Source organism: Sturnira hondurensis, unplaced genomic scaffold (assembly GCF_014824575.4).
Source record: "Sturnira hondurensis isolate 20B ecotype Veracruz unplaced genomic scaffold, ASM1482457v3 Scaffold0015509, whole genome shotgun sequence".
Classification (NCBI taxonomy): Eukaryota; Metazoa; Chordata; class Mammalia; order Chiroptera; family Phyllostomidae; genus Sturnira; species Sturnira hondurensis.
Genome location: NW_028088140.1, coordinates 9,724,209 through 9,733,090, shown reverse-complemented (window position 1 = coordinate 9,733,090; position 8,882 = coordinate 9,724,209).

Here is an 8,882-nt window from a genome sequence, read left to right as displayed (position 1 = left end):
CATACTGGGGCTAAGAGAAAGAGCAAGAAAGATTTGCCCAGGATTAAGAAAGCCCTCTGGGCGAGGCTGTGGTTCTCTAAAGATTTAGGGTCTGATGACTTGACTTTTTCATTCAGCTGTGGAGAGACCAAGGCCATCAGACCTGGGAGCACCAAAGAACCAGGGGCCCTGGAAATGGATAAAGAAACTGAGGCATGCAGCCATGAAAAGTGTGACCCTTGGCCATAAGAAGAACGTGAAAATAGAATCCAGGAACCATATACAGCTCCAAAGGAAGGAGGACAGTGCTCAACAAATTGAATACATGGGTATACAGCCATACCACCCTGAACGCGCCGATCTCGTCTGATCTCGTAAGCAAATTGAATACATGGAAGGCAACGCCTTTTCTGATAAATATACAATTTTCCTCTTTCTTCTCTAGAAAAGGCCTACCATTTTCCACAGGCATAACGGAGCGGTGGGAACATTCTTCCCTTCACCAGATTAGGGGGAGCAACAGAGGCCTCCACCCTGAGAAACATACAGAATGTATCCAACTTATCTCATGGAATATGTACACTCCGTGACCAGAATCCAGGTCTTTACATGTTCCAGGGAAGCCCAGATGTGTGCTGTTAAGGTCACCATGAAAAACACCCCTGGGTCGTGTAGAGGTTGTGGCCTAGGCTGGGGTAACTATCACCTCCAAAAAAGAGAGGAAGAGCAAGGCCAGGATATGTCCAGCCCCCAGCACTCACCTGGTCAAACAGCATGCCTGTGATATTTTCCAACTGGGGTTCCAAGTTCATGCCTCCACAGCTGCTGAGAGCCAGAGCAGCCACAAGTTGCCAAATGCACCGTGTGTAAGGACAGAGTTGGCACCAGTCAACCAGCCCTTGCCACAGCATCAAAGAAAAGCCTCTGTCTTCACATTGTCTTGTAGAAGATGACCCAAGCAATCATAGTTTCACACTTCTCTCTTGCACTTTTTCAAGAAAAGCCCAGGGAGGGACTAGGTTTTCCACAGCCACATAGAGCCATGACCTGCTCTTCCCCCTCACCCAGGGAGTGAAACTTACTTTCAAAGAAACTCATTACTCCATAGAAACTTTTAGGGCAGGTCAATGTTGCAAGTGTTGGCTGACTTCAAAGAAATAGGATAAAGTAACCATGGCCAGAGCAAGAACTGGGTCGACAGTCTGACTCTCAAAATTCAGAGGACCAAGTTCAAATGTCTAAATATCTACCCTTTACCTAGTAGATTGTACTATTTTATGGGGAGTTCATAGCACTTGTATGAAAGTGCTACAAGTAACTTAGTTTTCAAATGTACTATTCCATTTAATTTATTAAAAAATACCTTTATTGATGTCTAATTGATATACAATAAACTGCACATATTAAAAAACATATAATAAGTTTTGATAAATGTAAGTAGCCTTGAAGCCATCTCTGCAATGAAGATAATAAACATATCCAGCACCACCCAAAGTTTCCTCATCTCTTTGTAACCCTCCTTCCCTCCCTTCCCAATACCTTTCCTTTCCCCAGGCAACCACTGGTCTGCTTTCCGCCACTACAGGTCTGTCGCATAAAAAACTTTTTAAGTTTTCCAAAATGGTTGTGCCAATTTACCTTCTAACAAATGGGTAGTAACATCTCACTGTGATTTTAAATTTCTTAATGTCTAAATGACATTTAGCAACTGTTCCTGAGCTTAGTAGCCATTCCAATATCATCTATGATGAAGTATTTATTTCAATTTTTTAAATGTTCAAAATGAGCTTTGAAAGTTGTTCATATATTCCATATATATATATAATTTGCAAATATTTTCTTTTAATCTGATAGCTGTCTTTCCATTCTCTTACCAGCTTTCAAAGGACAGGAATTGCTAACTTTTGGGGTGATTCTGGGTGAAGGGATAGAAGACTTGAGCAAAAATGAAAGAGTACAAACTCATGGACATGGGCAAGTGTGGTGATTGCATGAGGGTGAGGGAAGAGGTGAAGATGGGAGTAGGGGGGATAAATGGTGATGACCAGAGACTTGACTTGGGATGAATTTGGTTTACAGGTTACAGATGATGTGTTGTACAACTGTGCACCCAAAACCTGTACAATTTTGTTAGCCAGTGCCATCGCAATAAATTCAATACAAAGGAAAAATAAAATTAAATTTAAAGTAAATTTAAACAGTAAATGAATGGATTAAAAAACTATGGTGCATTTACATAATGGAATTCTATGCAGCAAAAAGAGAGGAGGAGCTTCTACCCTTTGTGACAGCATGGATGGAACTGGAAAGCATTATACTAAGTGAAATAAGCCAGGCGGTGAGGGACAAATACCATATGATCTCACCTTTAACAGGAATCTAATCAACAAAACAAACAAACAAGCAAAATATAACCAAAGACACTGAAATAGAGAATAGGCTGACAGTGACCAGAGGGGAGAGGGGAGGAAATTTCAGGGGAAGGGGGAAGGGTTTGCAGGAACAAGTATAAAAGACACAGGGACAATAACAAGGGGGGAGGTGGAAAAGGGAGGGCAGTGGGGCAGGCTGGGGGGTTGGGCTGGGATGGGGGTAAAAGACAGAAAACTGTGCTTGAACAACAATTAAAATTAAAATTAAAAAAATAAATTTAAACATTTTTAAAAAGAAATTATTCACTTTGATTAAGTCAAACTTATTTATCTGTTTTTTTTTAAATTATGTTTTATTTTTCTTATGGTTCATGTAACCCTGCAAACTGGGGCTCAGCCACTTAGCACCTTGGCTGTACATGAGCCAACAGTTAGTGTTGAAGGAAATGGGTTTTTGTTAACAGGATTCCAATCTGGGGAGGTGAGAGCACTCCTGCTCAGAGCCCTACTTTCCTATAAGACCCAGAACTTCCATGGCTTCCCAAAAGGCCACATGCTAAAACCACACCCAAAAGGCCCCCATATTCTTATCTGTCCATCAGCCAGTCATGCAAACAGGTCTCCATCCTCTCTGGAATGTGCACTTGTGGGTTTCAGAGTTGCAACCCTCTTGCAACAGGTTTCTCGTTCAGGGTCCGGAGTGCACTGTTCTCAGCCTCCACGTAGCAGTTCAGGAAACCATGTGCTGGGTTACAGTGTCTCAGCATGGGACCCTGGCTCCAGGAGTGGGCTCTCACCCTCTGCATGGTCTAAGCCACTGGTGAGCTCTGCCTCTCCTGGTTCCGTGAGTGCTCCTGTCCATGTGGGGGGTAGGACCACAGGCCCAGAATGTCCAAATGCAAAACAAAACAAAACAACTACAGAGGGAAAAAGCTTACGCCAAGCCCTAAAGTCCTGTACCAAGAGTCTCCATACCAAGAATGCAACTTCTCCTATGACCTCCAGAGAAGCAGAAGTTTAAAGCTCAGCATTCCTGGTCACAGTTCAGCTCCAGGCACCTCTCACATGTGTGTGCTTGGCCTGGAGGATCCCGTAGCTCCATCAACACTGCCTCCATCTTCTCCAGGCAGACCTCCTAGCAGACCTCAGGGCTGGCTTCTCTGCAGACCTCTTCCTTGTGTGTCTCTGACATTCAGCGCACCCAGATTTGAATGCTCACCTCATAACTTCCTGTGTGTCCTCACATCTAGCTCTTCCTAAGGTGCATTAGAGTTCGCCATTTTGGTCAGACACCCTGTATCTTTGACCCTGTTTTGGCTGCCATCTTTAGTCAGGGCAAGAGTTCCCAGTGATGATGCACAGGCATCCTGGAAGAGCACCCGCCCCCCTAGGTTACCTTCTGAGTCACTGCATGTTCTTATAGTCATGTACACAATTTGCCCTGGGCAGCAGCTTTCTTCCCTTCAAGAAGGCAGGATTATCAATTTGCCTTTGTTAGGTAATGTGTCTTCAACATTGTATCTTCTGCTCTTCCCTGCCCCTGAATCCTGCCTGAAGGATTGTGAGGGTGTTCCCTTTTATCAGGGGAATTGCTCTGTGCCCCATTACATTCACATACAATATTGTATTAGTTTCAGGTGTACAACCTGGTGATTAGACATTCAAGTAACTTACAAAATGATCACCCTGATAAATGTAGTACCCATCTGACACCATACACAGTGATTAGAATACTATTAACTATATTCCCTGGGCTGTACTTTTCATCCCCAGAATTTTTCTGTAACTACCAATTTGTACTTCTCAATCTCTTCACCTTTTTAAAAATATATTTTATTGACTATGTCATTACAGTTGTCCTATTCCCCCCCTTCATTCCCCTCCACCCTGCACACCCCTCCCCCACCATCCCCCCCTTTCATTTATGTCCATGTGTCACAAGTTCTTTAGATTCTACATTTCCCATACTATTCTTGCCCTCCTCCCCTGTCTAGTTTCTACACACTGTCTATGCTACTTATTCTCTCTACCTTCTCCCTCCTTCTCCTCCTCCCACTCCCCTGTTGCTAACCCTCCATGTGATCTCCTTTTCTATGGTTCCACTCCTGATCTAGATGTCCTCTTGGTTTGCTTTCATTTTAGGTGTGGTGGTTAATAACTGTGAGTTTGCTGTCCTTTCACTGTTCATATTTTTATCTTCTTTTTCTTAGATAAGTCCCTTTGACATTTCATATAATAAGGGCTTGGTGATGAGGAACTCTTTGAATTTGACCTTATCTGAGAAGCACTTTATCTGTCCTTTCATTCTAAATGAAAGCTTTGCTGGATAAAGCAATCTCAGATGTAGATCCTTGCCTTTCATGACGTGGAATGCTTCTTTCCAGCTCCTTCTTGCCTGTAAGGTCTCTTTTGAGAAATCAGCTGACAGTCTGATGGGTACTCCTTTGTAGGTGACTGTCCCCTTATCTCTTACTGCTTCTAGGATTCTTTCCTTCATTTTAATCTTGGGTAATGTAATTATGATGTGCCTTGGTGTGTTCCCCCTTGGGTCCAACTTCTTTGGGACTCTCTGAGCTTCCTGGATTTCCTGGAAATCTATTTCCTTTGCCAGACTGAGGAAATTCTCCTTCATTATTTGTTCAAATAAATTTTCCACTTGTGGCTGCTCCTCTTCCCCTTCTGGTACCCCTATAATTCAGATGTTGGATGTTTAAAGATGTCCTGGAGGTCCCTAAGCCTCTCCTCATTTTTCTGAATTCTTGTTTCTTCATTCTTTTCTGTTTGGTCATTGTTTTCTTCCTTCTGGTCCACTCCCTTGATTTGAGTCCCAGTTTCCTTTCCATCACTATTGGTTTCCTGTGCATTTCCCTTCATTTCAATTAGTTTAGCCTTAATTTGTTCCTCTAATTTGTGTATAAAATCAACCAATTCTGTGAGCATCCTGATCACCAATGTTTTGAACTGTGCATCTGGAAGTTTGGCTATTTCTTGGTCACTTAGAATTATTGGCTCTGGGGCTTTGAGCTGTTCTTGAGCCATGTTTTGGTCTGTTTGCACCTGTTATGTATAAGGGGCAGAGCCTTAGATGTTCACTAGGGCCAGGGGATCCAGTCACTGGGTTGTGATGCTGTATGTGGGGGCGGGGTCAGAGAGGGAAAAAAATGGCCCTTTGCTCAGCTCTCTCTCAGATTTCTGTCCCCTCTGCAGCTTCCCACAAGCAAATTGGGCCCTTCTGGTGCTGGTTCCTGGGTGTGTGGGCTTGTGTACCCTCCAGGACCCTGTGGGTCTCTCCAACAAACTCTCTGTGATCCCGGGAGCCTCTCTCGGCACCTGGACCCCAAAAATCTTTTCAATTGGTGCTTTCAGGCTCTAATTCCCATTGCTGGGGCCCTAGCCTGAGAGGTCTGTCTCACTGTTCACTCCTTCACTTGGTTTATCTGCGTGCAAATGTGTGACAGAGGTCAGCCAGCTGCCCTGCGCCCTCACTGGGCCTGCCCATTACCACCCCACACCTGGGATCCACCAACCGCTGCCCCCTACACTCCTGGATTGATCCAACTGAACAATCTTTCCTGACTGACCCCACTCTGCCACTGACTCCGCCCCTCTTACAGGTCTGGCTGGATGGTTTGTTGTTGTCGGACTTCCATACAGTTCAATTTTCTGTGTTTTGGCTGCGTTTTTGTTACTAAAACTTTGTTGTCTTTAAACTTAGTTGTGCAAGGAGGCAGTGTTTCCACCTACGCCTCCATCTTGACCAGAAGCCTCTTCACCTTTTTCACCCACCCACCCCAACTCCACTTATCTGGCAACCATCAAAATATCCTCTGTATCTGTGAGTCTGTTTCACTTCTGCTTGTTCATTTATTCTGTTTTGGGGATTCCACAAATAATTGAAATCATATCATATTTGTGTTTCTCTGACTGACTTATTTCACACAGCATAATACCCTCTAGGTCCATCCATGAAGTTGCAGATGGCAAGATTTCATTCTTTTTTTAAAAAGATTTTATTTATTTATCTTTAGAGGGGAAGGGAAGAAGAGAGGGAGAGAACATCAGAACATCAATGTATGGTTGCCTCTCGTGGGTCTCCCGCCGGGAACTGGCCTGCAACCCAGGCATGGGCCCTGACCGGGAATCGAACCATGATCCTCTGGTTCACAGGCCTGTGCTCAATCCACTGAGCCACACCAGCCAGGGCACAAGATTTCATTCTTATTCATGGCTGATAGTTCTTCTTTCAGTATTTCAAAGGTGTTATTCCACTATCTTCTCACTTGCATTGTTTTCATTGAGAAATTTGCTGTTATCTTTATTCCTCCATATGAAACATGATTTTCTTTTTCATTTGCTGCACTTCTGATTTTCTCTTTTTCACTATTTTTGAGAAATTCAATTAGCATGTGACTTGGTGGTTTTTTAATATTTATTGTGCTTGGGGTTCATTTAGTGTCTTGGATGAGTGGCTTTATCCTTTTCTTCAGACTTGGTAATTTTTCAACCTCTATTTCTTCAAATATATTTTCTCTCTCTTCCCTTTTTAAGGGAACTTAAAGTGCCCATGTTTCCCCACCCCACCGCAATCACCATCGTGTTGTCCATGTCCATGAGTTTGTTCTCTATCTTTTTTTTCTCAATTCCTCCACCCTTTCACCCAGCATCCCACCCCCTACCCCTAGTAAATGAATAATTTCTGTTCTTTAAAAGCTGTTAAGAGTGAAAGAAGACAAGTAACAGACTGGGAGAAAATATCCATAAACTATATATATATATATATATCCAGAATATATAAAGAACTCTCAAAACTTGATTGAAAATTTGTGAAAATTGAAAAAAATTTTGTATAGATATTTGAAGTTGTCCCATGCCTTACTGAGGCTTTCTTCTTCATTTATTTTTTTCATCTTTTTGGTCTTTCATCTTGTGTAGTTTCTATTGCTATATCTTCAAGTTAACCAATTTTTTATTTTGCAATGTAATGAGAGATCAGACAATCTCTCATTAATTACATGTAGTGTTTTTTTCATCACAGATACTCTAGTTTTTTATGTCTAGAAGTTTAATTCGGATCTTTTTCAAAAAATTTTTTTTACCATTTTCTACTTATTTACTTAATCTTTCCACTACTTTTAAACCATGTGTTATATTATCTGTTTTATTGACTTTACCTGCTACTTATAACATCTTTGGGAGTTCCAGGTCAGTTTTCATTGATTTTTCTCCTAATGACAGGACATACTTTCCTGCTTCTCTGCATGCCTGGTGATTTTTTTAAATTTATTGCCACTCATTTTAAGTTACTTTATTTGGTGATGGATAGTTTTGAATTCCTATAAATATTCTTGGGTTTTTCTGGAACAAAGTTAAAGTTATCTGGAAATAATTTGATCCTTTTGGGTCTTGCTTTTATGATTTGTTAGGCAGGACTGGAAGAGCATTCAGCCTGCTGTGAATTTTGATTCCTACCCCTCCAAGTACTCCACCCAAATGCCCTGTCAGTCATGAGGTTTTAAAGCTGGTTCATGGGAACAGGTACTACTCTTGGCCCAGTGTGAGTTCTGTCTACTGTTCTTTCGAGTCTTGGTCCTTTTCCTTACTTGGGACCATTTCCCCACACACATGCACTGTTTAGTATTCCACCCTGAAAACTCTAGCTACTCTGGTCTCCCTGGACTGGCACTGCTATCTCCTCAACTCAGGAAATCCATCAGACTCTGATGAGTTTTCTTTCCCTCCGCCACTGCCTGGAAACTCTATTAAGAAAGTAAGCCCAAGCAATTATAGAGCTTAATGATGTCTTTCCTGTCTCTCAGAAATCACTGTTCTTTGTTGCTTGATGTTCATTCAATATCTTCAGAAACATTATCTCATATAGTTTTCCTGGTGCTCTAGTTGTTTCAGAGATGGGAGTAACTCTAGCCTCAGTTTCTCCACCTTTGCCAGAACAGAAATCCCTCCACTGGATTTTGAATATTTAACATTTCTTCCACTTTGGTTTGCCCGATGAACTCCCAAATTGGGCCATTTTCCCTAAGCACACCCAGTTAGTGCTACAGACTGACAAATGTCTCACTTTGTAATCACTATCCCCTGGAGCAATAGAGAAGGAGGAGAGAGAAGGAGGAAGTAGCCAAAACACTTCCACTGTCCTCCAAAATGTATGGTAGAATCTCTACTGGACCAATCTGCAGACTAGCAGTTAGGTTACAAATTTCATCCTCCAACTGACTACTGGACAACACAGAGAAAACCTCTGTTCCAGATTCATAGACCTTACCCCTAGGTGGCTACACAGATATGTGACAGGAGGGCAAGTAAAGAAGATACTGGCTGGTCTACTACCAGAGAAAACTCAGAGCACATACGTGAGAAAGGTCAAATATTCACATACCAAGGATAGTGCATTTGAGGTGGTAGTGCAATGGTAGACCACAAACTGTGATCCCTGGAAACTTGATGCTAGTGGGTGCTGCACTAAGTAAAAAATTATCCTCTTGGAAATTTACAAATACATATTAAACTTGTTGA